This window comes from Callithrix jacchus, chromosome 5 (genome assembly GCF_049354715.1).
Source record: "Callithrix jacchus isolate 240 chromosome 5, calJac240_pri, whole genome shotgun sequence".
In the NCBI taxonomy this organism is placed as follows: Eukaryota; Metazoa; Chordata; class Mammalia; order Primates; family Cebidae; genus Callithrix; species Callithrix jacchus.
The window spans coordinates 159,164,843-159,186,063 of record NC_133506.1 but is presented as its reverse complement, the minus strand read 5'-3'; the positions used below and the strand labels follow the sequence as shown (position 1 = coordinate 159,186,063).

Sequence of the window (21,221 nt, the reverse complement as noted above, 5' to 3'; positions counted from 1 at the left end):
CAATGCTATCCCCATCAACCTACCAATGACTTTATTCACAGAATCGGAAAAAGCCACCTTAAACATCATATGAAATGAAAAAAGAGCCTACATAGCCAAGACAATCCTAAGGAAAAAAAAAAAAAAAAAAAAACAAAGCTGGAGTCATCATGCTACCTGACTTCAAACTATACTACAAAGCTACTATAATTAAAACAGCATGGTACTTGTACCAAAACAGAGATGTACACCAATGGGATAGAACAGAGACCTCAGAAGGAGCACCACACAACTACAACCATCTGATCTTTGACAAACCTGACAAAACCAAGCAATGGGGAAAGGGTTCCCTATTTAATAAATGGTGTTGGGAAAACTGGCTAGTCATATACAGAAAGCTGAAACTGGATCTCTTCCTTATACCGTATACAAAAATTAGCTCTAGATGGAGTAAAGATTTAAACATAAGACCTAACACAATAAAAACCCTAGAAACCTAGGCAGTACCATCCAGGACGTAGGCATGGGCAAGGACTTCATGACTAAAACACCAAAAGCAATGGCGACAAGAGCCAAAATAGACAAGTGGGATCTAATTAAACTTAGGAATTTCTGCACAGCAAAAGAAGCATCATTAGTGTGAACCAGCAACCAACAGGATGGGAAAAAATTTTTGCAATCTACCCAGCAGACAAAGGTCTAATATCCAGAATCTATGGAGAACTTAAACAAAATTTACAAAAAAAAAAAAATCAAAAAAGTGGGCAAAGGATATGAACAGACACTTTTCAAAAGAAGACATTTATGCAGCCAGCAAACATACAACAAAAAGCTTATTATCACTGATCATTAGAGAGATGCAAATCAAAACCATATTGAGATACCACCTCATGCCAGTTAGAAAGACGATCATGAAAAAATCAGGAGACAACAGATGCTGGAGAGGATGTGGAGACATAGGAACACTTTTACACTGCTGGTGGGAGTATAAATTAATTCGGCCATTGTGGAAGACAGTGTGGCAATTCCTCAAGGATCTAGAAATAAAAATTCCATTTGACCCAGCAATTGCATTACTGGGTATATACCCAAAGGATTATAAATCATTCTATTACAAAGACACATGCACACATATGTTTATTGTGGCACCATTGACAATAGCAAAGACTTGGAACCAACCAAATGCCCATCAAGGATAGACGGGATAAAGAAAATGTGGCAACTCGATTTCTTTAACAAATATATTGTGATAGGAGAAGGAGAGAGAGATTGAGAATTAGAATCTATAGATCATATATACAATCGTATATATGATCTATAGATTCTATAAGTGACATATCAACTGAATTAACACAGTGAGAAATCTTGGGAGAACAAATACATTGACATGGGGTCTCTTAGCTATTTATGATTGAGGATGGCCTGTGTCATCAGCAAGCAAATGCTGTGTGAGGTCAGTGGTATGGTGTGGGAAGTCTCAAAGAGAAAAGCACACAGAGAGCCTGAGTGGAGGCCCTGGTGACCAGTCTTCCCTCCTTTCACTCACATTCAAGGTCCACGTGGCCTGCAAAATGTACGTGCACATTTAGGGCATCTACGGGGCATAGGGCTCAGTGCATATTGTCCCTGTCTATGATTGCCGCTCACCCTGACTGTAGCCCGAGGGTAAGCTCCCACTACTGCAGAATTTAAACTCTGTGTTTTTATTCAGTACAAATATCATTGTCCACCCATGTAACCCATGTACTGCAGGGAGTGCTCGCACATACATGACCTCACTTAATATTCACATTGCCCTAATTTAGGAATTATTTCTACTTTGCAACTGAGAAAACAAATTCCAAGATGTTAAACTCATGAGTAAGTTTGCATAGATAACAAAAGGCAGAGCCTGGATCCCAATTTCTGATGATAAATTCTAAGTGTTTTTTCCCCTTAAAGTCCCTTAAGTGGGAGAAATTAGGTACCATTGGGCTTCCCTGACTTATCCTTTTCTAATGAATGATGACAAATGTCACACCCTCCCTCTCACCCTGAAATCATCTTCATCGTCAGGGCAGTCCTATTACACTCAGTACCAAAAGCAGAACTCTTGGGGAAATTTTCTTTCTCCTCAAATCGTTTTTATTTTGGAGTTGAAGGCAAAAGAGAACTTTTCTCCTCCCCAGTCATTTTGAGGCGTTCAGACTAAAATGACACCCTTGTCAAAGTATTCTTCGTGCTGTTCTCAGAGCTACCCAAATGCAGACAGGTGACGGAGGGGAGAGGAGGGGTGAAGAGGAGGTGTCCCTGAATTGATTACAGATTGCTGAAGATGGATCACGCAGAACTGAAAGATCTCCATTCTCTCCATTGTTTTCCGTTCTGATGCAGCAGCATCTGACTGGTAGGTGGAGTCTCTTTGGTGTCTTTTTTTATGTAGTTGCCAGTTCTCCCCACTTGTGACTTGTCACCTGTAGGCTCATGCCTCCTGTGAGGCGGATTACATGCGTCTATGTGGGAGTGGGGCTGCTCAGAGGAGTGATCTCCCCAACACGAACTATGTGCCTGTGCAGGTCATGTAGGTAAGAACTAAGTCTTCAGAAAAGGAGGAGTCTCCCCAGAAGCTGCTTTTTGCTCATGCTAAATAACAAGGAAAGAGGAGATTGAGAAAGGGCTGTAATATGTTTCAGAGAAGATGTCCTGTGCCCTGGGACGTCCAGCTGCATCTTCACGAAATTGGAATTGTATAAATCATCTTGCCTGGTGAGGAGAGCGTGAGTACATTCACGCATTCTGTTTTCCTGCTCAGCTACTACCTGCATTAGAATAGGGGGTTAAACTCCCTGATTTCATCCATGAAGGCTCCATATTACATATTCTTCACAGGGAAGAAATCGTAGAATGAGGTCTCCTTCCTTCTGTAGTTCAGTTTTTTCCTAACATATTGTCCCTTGAGGTTACAGAACAGATTATGAAGAGCATCTTTTGTTTCTGTCACGTGTGACCACATCAGTTCATATATTTATAAATAAGATGCACTTTGGTAGGATATAAAAAATCAAAACCTCGGGACCTAAATTATTAATGTATGAGCTCATCCATAATGATAATGGTGACATTGCCTGCACAATTCCATTCTTGTTAATTAATTCAAAATAATAGCACGAAACTCAAGAGGCCCTTTGCTTCCAGTCCTTACGTCTTAATAGTTATTGCTTTCTTTGTTTGCACCAGGAAAACCATGAATACATGAGCCTGAATACAAAAGAATGATGTGTTTTCAAAAGACTCTTTGCATAGCCAGAATACCACTCTGCTAGGAATTAGCTAAAGTTGCTTTGGAAGACTGCTTCAAATTATATAATAAATACCCTGGTAAGGACCTATATAATGATATTGAGGCAGCGTTTTCCCATTGGCTGCCCAAATGAGAGTCCTCTTACCTCATATCATTGATTAGTTATCTAAAGTCAGCCGATAATCACCTGCTTGTCACCATTCAGAGGTACAGGGAACATGACTGAGTGCGCACGGCACTAAGGTTATAATAGCATCAAGCTCAGCCTTACTGTCGGGGCCAGTTGGGATTGGCAGCGTCCTCTTGCAGTATTTGCTTCAAAGAGGTTGGTGTCTATTCAAGAAACTGCCCTAAGCGATCTTAAAAGTAAAAACAAGTTTATGTAATGTGCTCAAAAGCATGTCAGGGATAGTATTCCGATTTAGAAATTGAATCAGGGACAAACAAGCTTACCTAGCATCTTTTGGCACAAAAGGTACTCATTCTTGGGATTTGGCCTTAGGATTGCCTAAGATTTTTTGTTTGACAGAATACTTAACTTTTTTGAATCCATAACTCATTGAAGGTGTCCACTGAGACACTTGATGTGAACTTGCTAATTTAGAAGACACGAATTGACACTGCGAGGACCTTCGGGAGAGAGATGGGAGGGAAGAACGGGAGATAAGTGAGAGGGTTTTGCTCTCTATCAGGATGGAAATTGATAGGCCATTTTTAAACACTCCATAATGGATCTGTCATCCAATATCAGTAAAAAATCACCTGTCTTTGTGAGGAGACCTAAATCAGGAGGCTCACACTAGAGTAAGCCATGGCACAAAGGCAGAGTACCTTCCTCATATTACATTTCTTAACACAGAGCCGATACATCACAGGCGCTTGATGACTTCCTGCTCTGTGTATTAATTCATTCAACAATTAACAAATGAGCTAACCGTAGAATTTCAAAGCAAATGCCCTAATCTTTAAAAATCCTTGAAAAGGTAACACAACACACACTCAGATAACCAACATCTTGAATTTAAAATATACCTGCATTTTATAATATTTGCTTCCCTTTTTTTTTTTTTTTTTTTTTTTGACTGGAGTGCAGTGGCATGATCTTGGCTCACTGCAACCTCCGCCTCCTGGGTTCAAGCGATTCTCCTGCCTCAGCCTCATGAGTAGCTGGGATTACAGGTGTGTGCCACCATATCCAGCTAATTTTTTATTTTTAGTAGAGAGGGAGTTTCACAATATTGGTCAGGCTAGTCTGAAACTTCTGACCTCCTGAGCTCCCTGCCTCAGCCTCCCAAAGTGCTGAGATTACAGACGGGAGCCACCACACCTGGCCCCCAATATTTTTTAACGAAATAAAACACTACCAGGAAAATTAACACTCTTAACTCCTCTTGATCTCAACCTTCTTCCCCTTTCATAGAGGCAATACCAGGTATTCTTTTTCTAAGAACCAGTATTGCTGCACATTTAGAGAAACCCAAAGACAAAGAATGGCCAGAGGGCCTTTTGTTGACTACAATTACAATAGTCAAAGAATTCCTAAGTTGAAGGGGCAACCTGATAGTAATCAAGTACATTTTGTATAAGCTCAAAATATGAGGACATTGTATATTACCTTGAAACTTAAAAAAAAAGGTGTGTGTATGCATGCTGTACTGTGTGTGTTACTCTAGACACTCCTGAAGGCTCCTTTCCCAGATGCAGAACTTTAAACCAAGATAGAAACTATGTACTCAGACATATGAACATGATTTTTCTCTTTTACCTCTAAACGAATCATTTCAAGTCATCTCTCCCGAAGGTCCTCGCAGTGTCAATTCGTGTCTTCTAAATTAGCAAGTTCACATCAAGTGTCTCAGTGGACACCTTCAATGAGTTATGGATTCAAAACAGTTAAGTATTCTGCCAAACAAAAAATCATTTCAAGTTGAGGAACAGAAGGTAGGAAAAGTGATAAGGGCATAGAAGAGTCTAGGCTTTTTACAAAGCATTCAGGCAATGGATTTTATAAAGCATTTAGGAAAGCAATTCTTCTTATCCTTCAGGTCTTATTTAAAATGTCATTTTCTGAGGAAGTGCCCCCTGATCCTTTAAAGCAAGTAATTCACCTGCCATTCGTACGCACTGTAACTTCACTTTTAGGTATTGTGTTACGATTGTAGCGAAATTACCTGTTGAAAGTTGCCTCCTGCTCCACCGCCACTTCTGTGACAACAGGAGCCACATCTGATGAGGTCACTACTACAGCACCAGCGCCTGGCACCACTATTATTTCACAGAAATAAAGAAGCCAAAGAATGAATGAACAAATGAAAAAGGGGAAAAAAGGAGGAGGAAGGAAAGAAGGGAGGGAGGGAGGAAAGAAGGAGAAAATTAGCGAACATTTACATTTGTGTGGGAACAGCGCCTATGTCAGGATGTGTAATCGTTGTAGAATAAAACATTCTTGTTATTTCATCTAAGTCCAACTGCCAGGCAGGGCGTCGTTGTTCTTAGACAAATTCTGAGTCCAGACCCCTATCTCTGAAGACTCTTGTCAACTTGCTAACTTTATGCTTCTTGTATTTCAGATTGGTACCTTCTGCTTTCCCCGTGAGTTCCACAGTCCCAAAGCCTCAAAAGATAGTCTTCTGTTAAATCTTATACCCGTTTTAAGGATAGAGGTGGACGAGAAAAACTGAGAGCCTCGGTAAGTGGAAAATCCAGGGTTAACCAAGGGAAAAGATCTCAAAGACCCAGATGGTTAGAGGATAATTCACTGCTAACAACAGCTCTTTATCATTTGTCCTTTAATTTTCCCATTCTTCTTGAAGAATCTGATGACATACTTCAAAGAATATGGAGGTAACTCGGTTAATGAAAATATCATTCACCATGAGAAAGTATCTATTTTTGCTTTGCTTCAAGAACAGACACTAACATGTCCCAGGAAAAAGGGAGTTTTATTAATCTCTTCTTGAGTTGCTGCTGATGAGCTTTGAAGGGGAAAGCTCAGGGCCCTGACATTACTCTCACTCAGTTGCAGCTTTTGTATGGAAAACTGGAACCTGACGTAGAAGCAACTGGAAATCTGTGTTTGTATTTCTCTTGGAGTTTTTAATTCTTGTGTTAAAATAACAAAGGAAATAGTTCCCTCAATTATCTTTCACTGGACAACAATTTTTTCTGAACTGTGCCAGGCTCTGGAGATGTGGTAGTGAGAAAAATGTACATGATTCCTTCCCTTGCGAATCCTCTACTCTTTTATGTTTTTGATAGAGTCTCACTCCCACAGCCTGGGCTGGAGTGCAGTGCAGATCTTGGCTCACTGCAGCCTTGACCTCCCGGGGCTCAGTGATCCTGCCACCTTAGCTTCCTGAGTAGCTGGAACGACAGGCACATGCCACCACAGCCAGCTAATTTTTGTGTTTTTTGTAAAGACGGGGTTTCACCATGTTTCCCAGGCTGGTCTAAAACTCCTGCGGTCAAGCAATGCACCCGCCTCAGCCTCCCGAAGTGCTGGGATTACAGGTGTGAGCCACTATGCCTGTCTGCATCCTCTACTTTAAAGAGGCAAATTGAATTAATCAAATAATTATAGGGAGGATTCAGTTTAAGTGCGTAGGGGAATCAGAGAAGTTCCCCTGGAAGAAATGATATTGGAGCTGAGGGACGATGGCATGTAGGACTGGCTGAGTGATTGGGTTATGCCTGATGGAAGATGGACCACTCTGGGCCAGTATGCGTGAAGGCTCCAAGGGAGGAAAGACCTTGACATCTCAAAAGAGGACCAGAGTTCTAGAAGGTTCTGTGCAAGAGAAACAGTGGAGGGAGATCATGCTGAGCTGAGAAACAGTGGCAGGAGATCACGCTGAGCTGATAAACCATGGCTGAGTAATGCTGAATTTTGTAGGCATTGTCAAGAATTTCTTATTTTCTTCTAGGTTCAATGAGAAGTCATTAAAGGCTTTTGAGTGTGTGTGATAAGTTACAATTTATGTTTTGCCATCACTCTGGCTGCTCTGTGTAAAGTGTAAGGAAGAACACAAGGAGGAGAGGTAAGGCTGTCTCAGGCTGTAGCACCAGTCAGACAAAATGCGATGATGGGTTGGGACAGACGTCACTGAGAACAGAGAAGAGTAGAGTTCAAGGGATATTCAGAAACAGAGGAAGTGACAAATCTGCTCGAGAGGATTGTATGTAGAGATGATGGAGATCCAGATGTTTCTTGGGTGTCTGTTTGAAGGACGGTGGTGACATTTATGAGTTTAAGGAGGAAGCTGGCCTGTGGGATTCCTTATTTGGGTCCCCTTCCACAGTCTTAGTGGAAGCTTTCTCTTTCTCATCTTTTTCTCTCTCTTTTTTCTCTTTCTCTGCCTAAATAAATCACTTTCTGGAAAAAAAAAAAAAGAGCTGGCTTGTGGGTGGGGAAGGCATGAGATCTCTGAGACACATTTTTGGGATAAGAAACTTGACAGACTTGCCATTCTTGATAGAAAGAACACACTCCTCACTGTGGCTGGTGACCTCACTGGTTGGGCCTGCAGGCAACTGGAGGAGAGATTCCCCCAGGTGTCATCGGTCTCTTCAAATAAAACATCTAATAACCTTTACTAATCTCAAGGAAACTGTGGATTGTGTGGGTAATTCAAGGAGAGAGAAATGATTACTCGCCTTTCTCATGCGCCTGAGAAGTTGTTTCCAGCATGAAATACTTGGTTAAGAAAACCAGGAAACAAAGCTCAGACATTTTTCATCTCATCTCGAGGTGGGTTTCTGCATGGAGACCCCGTGATCTCAGTTACTTTGAATCGTTATTTTGAGTGTATGTTTTCTTCCAATGACCACTTTAATACATGGATACCAAAAATATTTAGGTCACATATGTTTTTTTTTAAAGTCTGTGTTACTCACTTTCCTTGTTAGCACAAAAACGGAAAGATTGACTATATCTGAAAATATTTACATTTTGTCTTCTGCACATGGAGTGGCTTCTATGATATGTAATTGAGTCAAGAGATTTTACAGTCGGCTGTAGCGCATGACACAAACGCAACAACCTTGAGAGGGCGGATGGAGCATGCTCTTCTCTCTTGCTCTCTTCGTCCACCCTGAAGCGGTACCTGAAAACTTAGGGAACGTAAGCCCTGGAGCCAGCTTTTCTCACAAGCTAGAAACCACCGAGCAACACACTGTTTTGTCTGTTGAAATCCCTGCACTTAGAACATCCTTTCAATGAAAATAAATTGCGATCATTACTTGGGTTTTAAAACCTGTTCAGCGTAATTTCTATACTGTCCAAAAAACACGTGGCATAGACCCATGAATTTAATAAACACTTATAACTTAATCTCACGATAGGGGTTTATCTCTTCAGGCTTGTCTACATAGCCTACTAAATAATAATTCTAATTAGAACCTTAATTATGTTTCTGCTCAGAGTATTTTTAGACAGCCTTAACATTTGATCTGTTTAGTCTAGTTTTACAGGTGGCAATAGATTAAAAACAGGTTTTAAAATAAGATATGACTATTACATTTCTAATAATAGGTGATTGTGGTCCCAGAGCCACTTTGTATTTAGTGACGCATGGAAAAACCCTTTGATGATGGTAATTGTGCCCACACGCCCTATCCCTACACAGGGAAAAATAGGCCACCCTTTGTACTCAGTAGCTCATTTCTGCCATGCAAACTTTAGCCCTTTCAATTCAGGATCTGGAGTTTCTTTCATTCTCTTCCTCTAAAATAACTTTCCTTTTCAATTCTGCCCAAATCCTCTGGTTACATGCTCCCAGGGACACTTGTCCTGCTGTTACCCCCGTAGCCCTGCTACCCTTTCACGAAAGCAACACACGCTTTCAATGTGGCTTCTCGAAACTTGAGTATGCGACCTACCCAGGGTACTCACAAAAAAATGCATGTTCCCAGGCTGCACCACACTGCTTCCGCCTCTTTGTGTCTTTCAGTAGTCTGGGACCCTACGTTTCATTTTATTATTTTTAAAACTTCTATTTTAAGTCCAGGGCTACATGTGCAGGTTTGCCACACAGGGAAAGTTGTTTCATGGGTGCTTCATGGCTGTTTGTTGTTCAGATTATTTCATTGTGAATAGCGCAGCAATGAACATATGCGTACATGTGTCTTTGTAATAGAATAGTTTATGTCCCTTTGGGTCTATACCCAGTAATGGGATTGCTGGGTCAAATGGTATTTCTGCCTCTAGGTCTCTGAGGAATTGCCACACTGTCTTCCACACTGAAAAGCTGTATTTTAAACAAAACGTTTTGGCGGTTTTAGACAGATTTTGAAAAACGGTGCTTTACAAGATTCATTTTCTATGTTCCAATACACAGTTTCAAATGTTTCTGTCATGCTTATGACTGTTCCCATGAATGGTGTGGATCCTGTAATTCTAAACACCGAACAGATAGACAAATACGAGGTGATATTTTTAGTATTTTTTCTTTTAGGATAAACATGGTTCTACCTCATATCCATTTGATTCTTTGCTTACTTTACAAAGTTGGAGAAAGGTAAGAAGGTAACATCAGACTTATACATGAGCAGAGAGAGATTTTCCAGAGGTTTTCATTTTGGCTGGGCTTGAAGGAGACCGTAGCTCTCCCACCCCCACTTGAGAGGCATGCTCCACCTCACAGTGCCCCCACCCACCACCACGGAGACCCTGATGACTCTGATGCAGGTGGGCCACTAGCCACACCTGACAAAGGGGGCACGTGGGACTTCTCCATTTGCCTGATATTTTTTAAGGTGCAGGCTCTTTTTATTCAACACCTCACAAGATACACAGACGTCAGCTTGACCATAGCATGCCCGTATGCCTTCTAAGTGGTCAATTCCACTGGCAAAATCGGGCAACTCTAAATGCAAGTTTACATTTTTATTGCAAGGACAAAACCAAGACAGCCTTACAGTTGCCCATGGTCTTTGCAACATTCCTGGGAATGCTGATCTCGAGTGACACCGGTTTGCAAAGCCAAAAGCTTTGGCAGCTTAAAATAGTAATTCAGGCCATGGTAATAGAATGTTTTAGTTTTGCACTGAATGGTGATTGACTCGTCACCTGAGCTTAAGTGCATTCTACAGGATGTTTCCTTCGTAACAAATGGAACCTCTTGGGTTCCTGCGTCCTTCAGAAAGAATGGGTCAGCCATTAACTAATATTTATTCAGAAGAATTTATGGAATATCTACTATATACTAGGCAACAAAGAAACAGAGTAATAAGAAACAAGCTTGATTCTCAAGAAACAAAGTCTCTAGCTGAGGAAATGTCCTACTTGAGTGTGTGGTGTATGCTTTACCAAGCAGTGCAGGGAAGGGCAGACAGAGAGGAGAAAGGGATCAAAGGGCCTCCCCGGGGAATGGGCACATGAGTGTCCTTCAGTTGAGTTCTGAAGGACAAATATAAGTTAGTCAAGAGGATTATGTTCAGATAAGGTAGGGGCTAACATTTCAGGCTAGCATTTTGTGTCACGTGTGTTACATGCTTCCAGGGATACTTGTCCTGGCATTACATGCTACAACAGAAGGGAGCATGTGTTATTAAGATGTGCAGGGAAGGGCGGACGTATGGAGGCTAAAATAATATGGCTTAATTCAAAATGCAAGTAATTTTTCAACACTAGACAAGAGAAATCGCATCAAGGGAGCATCTCTAGATTATATAAAGAATCCAGTCTTTCTCTTACAAGCTATGGAGAGCTTTTGAAGGCCATTAAATAAGGAGCAAATATGGTCGAATTTTAGTTTATTCAATCATTCATTTGATTCAAAGATATTTATTATAAACCAAGTTTTTGCTAGGCATTTTGCATGATGGGCATTGAGAATATAATGCTGAAAATGATAGAAATGATTCCTGCCTTCAGGGAGCTTAAATTCAGATGGAAAAGACACACAATAACCAAGCGAACACAGAAACAACAAAAGAAAGAAGAACTAAAGGTTGTGGTAAGTGCTAAGAAGAATATAAAACGTGCATGTGAGAATATGGGGAGTGATTCCTTTTGTTAAAATAGGAAAAAACCTCCTGTTAGGACCTGATATTTAACATGATGACAAAGAGAAAATAAGAATTGGGGTTGATTTACTCACTTACTCTAACTCCTGTCTATTACACACCAACTCAAGAGTGATTTGAAAAATCTGGGTGAAGAGTGTCCTAGACAGAGGAAAGAGGAAAAGCAGGAAGGTGCTTGGCTTAAGAATTGACAAAAGATCAGAGCGGCAGGTGTGTTTTGGACAGACGGGACAAACAAGGGATGAGGGGGTAAAGGTGGACAGTGGGAATCTGCGGGGGGATTTACGTAGAGAGTGGCATGCCTTGATTTACTTCTGTAAATACATTCTAACAGGAGAGGAATGGGTTGGAAGAAATGGGAATAAAGCAGGCAGGTGAGCTGGAAGACAATTGGGTGGTACAGACAAGAGAGCAGCATGACGTAGACTTAGGTCACGGCATGTGACACACGTGACACAAAATGCTAGCCTGAAATGTTAGCCCCTACCTTATCTGAACATAATCCTCTTGACTAACTTCTATTTGTCCTTCAAAATTCAACTCATGTGCCCATTCCACGGGGAGGCCCTTTGATCCCTTTCTCCTCTCTGTCTGTCCTTCCTTGTACTGCTTGGTAAAACATGCTGCCTTCTGTTATAGCCTACACCACACACTCGAGAGGTCGGGAGAAGCTTTAGAGTTTGCCGTGAGTGTGGTGCAGAGGAGAGAGCCTTGCAAATATCACACCACAGCTTACGACCCAGCTGGGGAATCACTGCCAGAGCCACGACTAGAAACCAGATCTGCCTATATTCTGGCAGGGGTTTCTCTACTACATGATGCAAACTCTGAAGAGTCAAAAGATCTACAAAGTTTGGGCAACTACTTTCTTTGCTCTGAGTCAAATTCCTTTGATTTAAAATACATTAAGCTTTGCACAGTGGCAGTAATGTGGCCAGCGAGGTTTATCTGAGGTGTGATTATTGTTAACTGACATACCGTCAAGAAGTATTGACACATCAGTGACATGGACATTCCAAGTGAAAAGAAAGGAGAAAAAAGTAAGCAGTGATTAGATACAGTTTCGTATTTTCTGTGTCATTTATTTATTGATTTGTAAATGGGTTTTCTTTGGAGTATATTTACCCAGATGCTTCTGTTATATAAGAATGTGCAATAAGTTTTCAATAAGCCCAATGATTTAGCTTTTCATGCCCAGGAGATATTAGCTAAGTGCCCAAAGGAGGACAAAAGGTTGAGTTGGTGCCCCTGAAGCTCTCTGCTTAGTTCTTCATAGGTTGGAAAGGAAAGGGGCAGATGCAGCTGGCAGTACTCTGTGCTACTTAATACCATGCCACCAGGATTGAAGGCTGGCAGGGTTTTTCTGGTTTGTCTCAGAGAGAAAAATGGCAGAAGACAATTGCTGTTTCAATCACCACACAGAAGTGCCATTCATTATGTATTGTTCCTTCAAATTAGTAGCTTCATCTAACTGAGTTATGCCGATTTCTTGAAAGCTTCTCTATCAATGTCAAAATCGAAGCTAGAGGGTGGAGGGAAGATTGCGTTTAGAAGATGGCATTTTAAATGTGGGTTTCTCTAAAGAAAGTGCCATTCTTCTTCCAGCTATCTTTGTAAGCCTTTGTTCTTAGTGTGTCACAAACACCACCAGAGCGGCTGGTTTTAACAGAAGTCCCAAGGAGAATTCTTTTTGGGAATTAGACATGCAGAGTTGGTGGTTTGGGACTTACTATTGTGATATGGAGGAAGCCAGAGCTCTGGATTTGGAGTTCAAAATTTGCCACTCAATTGCTTAGTAACTTGGGGATATATCAGATTAATGGCGGCCTTAGACTCCCTTCTTTCTGGGCACATCAAGCTACTCCACCTCTCTGGGCCTCAACTTTATTGCCTGCAATAAGAAAAGCTAAAAGCTCTCAATTGACCAGGTATTGAACTGAGTGCCTTTGTCATTTAGAATCCAGGAGGCATCATGATCCCAATTTTATGATGAGAAAACCAACGCTCAATAAGTCAGTCTAATTTTAAGACCTGGGCTCTTTTCACTACATGTGTCATCTTCCAAGATTTTCACAAAAATTTGACATAAAACTCACTTCTAGAAAGTCTGCTTACACTGTAAAAAAAAAAAAAAGAGAGAGAGAGAAGTATAATCAAAGGTATTTTATTACACAGGCTGCTGCATTGGAGATCTCGTATTCATTACTTACTGCTTTGGGGGTTATCGACTTTATGAGGATAATGTACTAATTCCCGACTGCTTTGTCAAATTCAAAAGAATCCAAAAATTGTGAGGGGAGGTGTTCAAAATCCACATCCTTTTGCAGCTACTTGCCTGGTGTATTATTTATCAATTGCTGCATAAAAATTACTCCAAAACTCAATGGCTTAAAATAACATCTATTTTCTAGCAGTTTCTGTAGGTCAGGAACTTGGGTGCAGCTTAACAGGGTTTGCAACTCTCACACGCTGCAATGAAGGTGTTGAGTGGGGCTGTAGCCATCTGAAGGCTCCATTGGGGAAGGATCAGCTTCTGGGCTCACTCACGTCATTGTTGGCAGAATTCAGTTTCTCAAGGGCTGTTGATTGGAGGCCATTCTCAGTTCCTTGACATGGATCTCTCCTTAGGGCAGCTCACAGCCAGGCAGTGCATTTCTTCAGAGACAGCGAGTGAGAAGGGCCAGAGAAAGTGAGTTCTAGCAAGACGGAAGTCACACCGTTTTTGTGATCTAATCTCATAAGCAGGGAAGAGGCAGCTCATTGCCTTTCCTGTATCTTATTCATCAGAAGCAAGTCACTAGGTCCAGCCTGTATTCAAGGGAGGAAACTACATGAAGATACAAATACCAGGAAGCATGGGTCACTAGGGACTGCACTGGTTTGAATGTTTGTCCCCTCCAAAACTCATGTTGAAATTGCATTGCAATTGAAACTATTCAAAGGTGGGGCCTTTGAGAGGTGATTAGGCTGTGAGGGCTCTGTTCTCATGGGTGGGATTACTGCCATGATAAAAGAGTAGTTCAGCCCTGTTTTCTCTTTCTTGCTCTTCTGCCTTCCACCATGGGATGAGGCAGCAGAAAGGTCCTAGCCAAATACTGGCTTCTCGATCTTGGACTTCCCAGCCTCCAGAAATGTGAGCCAATAAATTTCTGTCCATTATAAATTATTTAATTATAGTATGCTGCTATAGAAGTACAAAGTGGACTGAGGCAGGGACCATCTTAGAAGTCTCCCTATCCTATCTGGTAAATCAGTGCATGCCAAATATTGTAAAACTGAAACAAGCTGAGAAGTGACTCAATACTGAGGACAAGAGAACTATTGTCATTCTTAACCCCAAATTTCTAATTAGTTCTTATGTTTGCAAAGCTAGTCTCATTATTTTCATTGATTGAACTCATAATAAATTTCAATTTATACCAGCAAATTCATATTAATAAAATGTTTTATATCTGGATACATATGGTATTTCCTTAGAAGAGTTTGTTGGGTAGGAGGGATGGGATGGAATATTTCGGTTTAAAGCAAGTATGAAATTTTCCGCACTACCTTATGCACCATGGAAAACCAGGGAATTGGACTTTTAAATTATATTAAATTTCTGGCTGGGCACAGTGGCTCATGCCTGTAATTCCAGCACTTTGGGAGGCCAAGGTGGGCGGATCACCTGAGGTCAGGAGTTCAAGACCAGTCTGGCCAACATGGCAAAGCCCCATCTCTACTAAAAATACAAAAATTAGCTGGGCATTGTGGCGTGTGCCTGTGATCCCAGCTACTCAGGAGGCTGAGGCAGGAGAGTTGCTTGAACCTGGGAGGCAGAGGTTGCAGTGAGCTGAGATCTCACCACTGCACTCCAACTTGGGCGACAGAGCAAGACTCTCTCTCAAAAGTAAATAAATAAAAATTAAATAAATAAATATATTAAAGTTTCCTTTCCCCCTAAAACTCAACTTTTCTCATCTGAAATTGGTCAGACTACTTCTGCTCTGACTACCTCACAGGTGTGTTGGCAGAATTAAATGATTGATCATGGATGTGAATATATTTTTTAAATTATAAAATGCTGTTTAATAAAGAAGTTTCCAGTGTTGACCCAGTATTGAATTTGATCAGATTGACAGGTCCCTTGAGTTGTCCACATGTGGGACAAGGGAGGACAGGTGAAAATAGCTTTCTGAAGGAAGAAGTGACAGCATTCAGGGCTACAGTGATTGGTCGATGCCTCTTGGTGAACATGGCTACAGATGGAAGCAAACGCTTGCATTCCTGGGCCGCTCTGTAAATGACTGGGACTCAGTGAACGCATCTCAGAACCTGAGTGAAAGAAAATGACTCAGAAGCAGGGAAAAAGATGTTTCCTCCAGGTGACACGGCTACAAACAATTTGATTATAAGAAATTAAATTCCAAACAAGATGGCAGTGATGAAAATTAACAACTTAGCTTTGGATGAGTATTTTGTTTGAAAGATTGTTTCTTTTTTTAAAAAGAAAAAACAAATATATCTCAAATACAATTTTTTTTTTCCTGCATGGAAAATTTGGGTTCATCATCAGTCAGTTTTGTAACCATAATAATGTTAATTATTTTTGCTTTTCAAAAATTTATTGGTGAATAAACACCTTTCTCTTTTTTCCCTAGTTTTCTTTCTTCCAATGCATTTTCTGCCAGTGAAATAATTGTACTCTGTGGAGTCTGTAATAGTGAAACTGTGCCAGCAATTTAAAAGTTGCTTCCAACTCCTCGATGTGATGTTACAAATAGTGTAGGGCAGAAACGTTTGGCTGAAAGTAATTGTGAAATTAAAAATCATAAAAGTAGAAAAATCCTGAAGAGACATCATTGGGGATATTCCATTTGGATCATGTCATCGTGTCAACCAAACTATTGCCCTGGGTTACTCGTTTTCCTCCAAAACACACTTAAAGTTTCAGCATCTTGGGGAAGCTGCAGAATGCAGGGCTCTGGGCAGGGTCAACATTTTTACCGCAGACCAAAGCTCTGGGGACATTGAAAAAGCATCCCCCTTGCATGGTGGCCTGGAGCAGACACCAACAAGGAGGGCATGCAGGGGAGCTTGAAAAGATGATTTACAAATACGTGTAGAGATGTCCCCAGCCAGACCCATCAGTCATTTAATGGGCTTTAGGAGAAATGGAATGTCTTGCAGTAAGCATTTAAGTCCAAAAAGACCATGAAATCTAAAATGCCACTTGTGAGTTTTAGGGAGATTCAAATTATACAGCGGTAAGAAGTCATTATACACTCTGCCCTCGCCTTACCACTCATTTAAGCTAGTGATCGTCAAGATAGGGTGCATGCGATTCACAATAGCAAAGACATGGAATCAGCCCCAGTGTCCATTAGGGATAGAGACTGGATAAAGTGATGCCTATATACCCTGGAATACTATGCAGCCATAAAAAGCAATGAGATCATGTGCTTTGCAGGGACATGGATGAAGCTGGATGCCGTTATCTTCAGCAGACTACTGCAGGACAGGAAACCAAACACCGCATGTGCTCACTTACAGTGGGAGCTGAACAATGAGAACACATGGACACGTGGTGGGGAACAACGCACACTGGGTCCTGTCGGGGGCGGGGGGAGGGAGAGCACCAGGAAAAATAGCTAATGGACGCTTGGCTTAATACCTGGGTGATGGGCTGGTAGGTACAGCAAACCACCATGCCACACATTTACCTGTGTAACAAACCTGGACATCCTGCACGTGTACCCCAGAACTGAAAACAAAAGTTGAATGAAAAAAACAGGGTGCAAGCAAAGACACAAAAGATGATCCGGTGAACCTAAAACTGCTCTAAAAAATAGTCTGTTTTAAAAAAGAGAATCCACTGGGGTATGGAAAAACATGACAACTTTCACTTTTATCTATTTTCATATGTAAAAAGGTCAATGCACTACACCAATATGTGATGTAAGAATTAGCACCACCTCCTGCGCTTGGTCCATACAGTCAATGGTCCTAGGTCATCAACACCATGGGAGGAGTGAGTACTTGCCCGCATTACCTGAATTGCGATGTGTTGCAGTTGATATATGCCATAGTTAAGTGGATTGTATTATTTAGTTCTACCTGATCTAATACTCTCCACATATACAAGTGGTTTTTAAAGGTTCCTACACATCAAATAGAGATTACAGTCAATGTAATACTAGAATGAAAGAGCAAGTGATTAGCGGGAAAATTTTAGAGTTTTTGCTTCTCCTTCTAATACAAACTTTTAATTAGCCATCAATGTAAACTTTCCTTTCACTGTAAAGGTAACCTTACAACAATACATTAAAAGCCACCTGCTATTTGAAAGGAGATCTGGCCGTAGAGCGAACATTGTGGAAGCAAATGTGTGAAAACATGTCCATCGTTTTATTATTCCAGCGCCAGAAGCAATGTGTTTTACCTTAAAAACTTGTAACAAGAAACTCAGAAACTTTTTTTCAGCATGTTTTAAATTCCTCTATTTTTTTTTTTTTTCAAAAAATAGTTTTGGCTGTTTTTAAACTCATTTGTTAAAAATGTTAAAATGTAACTACTTCTGATGAATTGAAAGAAGATCTGATTGACACCAGAGAAGACAGAAAATTACTAGCCTCATTTTAGCTACAACTTTTATACAATTCGTGGAGGGGATGAATAAAAACATGTCATTGTCATGGGTGAGCAGGAGAGGTAGCTGATCCATAAATACTATTGATTCATTGACTTCTCTGGTCTGCAACAATTTTCTTTTTCTCCATCTCTGTTTCTCTTGCGGAGCTCACTTCCCTTCTCTGACACATTCTTCAGATAGCTGAAACACTATCCTTTCAGCAAAGGTTAAAGGCCATCCTTCAATTCCACCCAGTCTACTGTTTTTCATGCTACCCTCTTCTCAGACAGAGAGAGCTCTGAGCCTGTGAATGAGTCCACTGTTCGTTAAATACATAAATAAATAAATAAATAAAATTTCAAATACCCTCTGAAAGCTTCATGAAAGAATTAACCTAAAATATAAAAGATAACCACCATATAAACCCTTAGGTAAACATGAATTTTTATTAAACCAGGTTTAGAAGTAATCATCTTCAAATTTCACCCTCTGATATTATCATCTAAGTATTTATATGTGTCCAGCAACACTATTCCACAATTTAAAATCTTGTGATTATATTTTTATTTCCAAAACTCGTTTTACTGAATGGAGACCTTGTACATTCACCTGAGGTACTGACTCATAAAAGCATTGCTGAGCTGCCCTGTCTACTGGGAAATGCAAGACAGGAGAAACTCAAACAAATGTGTGAAATAAAAGCAGTTTCAGTTACTAATGGATTAATCAAAACAGAATCTATTTAAGTAACTGACTTTGGTCATAGATTTAAAACAAAGCAGAAACCATGTATCGACTGAATTTTCCTCCCATGATATGGGCATCAGTGTTTATTTGTTTGCTGGTTACATGCTTGCAGGCAAAATGAGTGGAATGGAGCTCTCACACCACGCAGGAAAACAAAGCGTGTATTTTAATGCCGCTGCCACTGCACTTTTTGCCTTTGCTACTTTTCTTGACTTTTATTTTCATTCTGTGCACAGCAACTTCTTAATTAACATTGTAGATGAGAACATCAAAAACAGGGAGATGACAGACTGCTACTATTCTCGGTCTTGCTGACATTTTTCCCATGGCAGAATGACAGTCACAGCTGCAAGTCATTGCAAGGAATCTGCCTGAAATTAGCATTAAGGTTGGCTCAAAAAAGCTTCAGTTTTCTGAAGCAGCTTTATTGTCCCAAGTAGTTCCCAACCAAAACAGAAATCCACTGTAAGGAGTGGGTTTGGATGCGAGCCGCTTTTGAGAGCCACAGCCCATATGTAATGGGGAGACCACAAATCAAACTATGCATATCTTAACAACTTCATTGAGATTTTATATTCATGGTATTGCAAAAAATACAAAGACGAGTAAAAACCAGTCTCTGTCTCCAAGTGGTCTGCAATCTTATTGGGTTAAACAAGGTAGTCCATAACTCATGATTGTTATGAAGGCCCAGCCTTCTCTATGCTCTTCACACCCAGCTGCACAAAACAACCTCATTTATGTTGCATAAGAAAAAAGTTGATTATTATCAGGCAGCCACTTATGCTGAGCATGTCAATGATAAAATCGGCCGAGCAGTGAAGAAACTACTCCGTAAACAGACAGTGGGGTGAGGTGGAGTCCAAGACTCCTTCCTTAACAGGAGGTTCAGGTTCAGAACGAAGCAGGTGGTTGTTGTCCTGTCCTCTTCACTTCACTTTGCCTGTGTAGACAGTGATGTCTGCACATGCAGGAGTCTGACTCCGGGCTGAGATCCTGAATCCACAGAGGGGTCAAGGGATATTGCTGACTGCTTCCTGTCAGCTTAGAAGTGCAGGGCTGAGGGCTACCCAAAAGAAGGTGCTAGATTAAGAGGCAGACTGACCTGGGTAATCTTGGCATTCACCTTTCAGATGGGATTCTGTTCTGCTGAGAGGAAAACTCCCTGGCTTGGATTTTGTTTCCCTTTGCATACCTTCATTGGATGCTCCAGGGAAAGAGGTTTTCACCTAGAATCTTCCTTTAAATACTCATCTAATCTGTTAGCAACAGCACCTGTTGTTTTTCGGAAATAAAGTGATTATCAGGTACCTAATTTTTTTGTCATAGGGAGAGAGATTTGCTGAGTTTGGGTTTTGGTTTCTTTTTCTCCCTCCCCTTGAGATTTGCCTGACTAATTACCAAGATAAAATTCAACTTAATGCTTAGTAGAATTGCAACTGCTTGGCCTCTAGCTTTTCCTAACATTAAAATTTTCAGACATTTTGAAATCACCTATCCCTTTCAAAGATCCTTAAAATATTTCAAAATGACAATGGATTATCTGTCTGTCTCTGAAGTCGTCTTCGAGAGTGCCTAGAAAGAAAATTCTGTTGTCTGTTAGATATTACAGAATATCAAATCAGGTAATTGGTATCTTTGAGCAACCAGTGGGTATACTCTGGCCCATCATATTCAGAGGAAGTTCATCAAAATATACAGAAATACTACATGTAAGGACTCCATCAACACCAGCATGGGTTTGACTATGCCTGCACAAGAGGCTTCATTGCACAGAGCCCATTCAGCCTATCCAGAGAGTCTACTCTGTACCCATTCTTGTGCTCTGGAAGTGAGGGGACGAAGACGCTCCCCTTCAACGGGAGCTGCCTTTTCATCCTGCTCCCACACCTGCCCTCACGCGGTTACCTCCTGCCTTCCTTGACTGTATCCTCCCCTATCAAAGTTTCTTCCTCTTCCACAAAGCAAAAAGTGGTAAAATGAGACTCCAACCTAAACAGAGACTTTTGCTTGCTGCTTGCTCCAGGACTACTTCCCAACCAGCTGGAAAGCTCAACCACTTCTCCCCATCATTTCTGCCACCACAATCCGCAGACCATTATCATCTTCTCTGTGGACGGGCTCCCGCTTTCTAGCTGACTGCCGGTTTGTTAACTGTGACCTGTGTTCCATCCCACACTGGAGGGAGCTTTCAAACACACAGATGTGGTCATGCCGCTTCAGTGTTTAAAATCCGTTAAGAAAGCCTGTAATCCCAGCACTTTGGGAGGCCGAGGCGGGTGGATCACGAGGTCAACAGATCGAGACCATCCTGGTCAACATGGTGAAACCCCGTCTCTCCTAAAAACACAAAAAATTAGCTGGGCATGGTGGCGCATGCCTGTAATCCCAGCTACTCAGGAGGCTGAGGCAGGAGAATTGCCTGAACCCAGGAGGCGGAGGTTGCGGTGAGCCGAGATCGCGCCATTGCACTCCAGCCTGGGTAACGAGCGAAACTCCGTCTCAAAAAAAAAAAACAAAAACGTTAATAGCGTCCCATTGTCTTAGGTTAGGGAAAGTCCAAACTTCTTAACCTGATTT

The 21,221-nt window shown here is 41.1% G+C and overlaps 1 long non-coding RNA gene across 1 annotated transcript; it reads left to right on the top strand.

The window, feature by feature from the left end:
- Positions 1-2,270: 2,270 nt before the first annotated feature.
- LOC144582783 (uncharacterized) lies at positions 2,271-16,866 on the top strand. The gene is made up of 3 exons (XR_013536222.1): positions 2,271-2,365; positions 5,830-5,948; positions 16,734-16,866. It is a non-coding gene; the product is annotated as an uncharacterized LOC144582783 (long non-coding RNA).
- Positions 16,867-21,221: the final 4,355 nt, after the last annotated feature.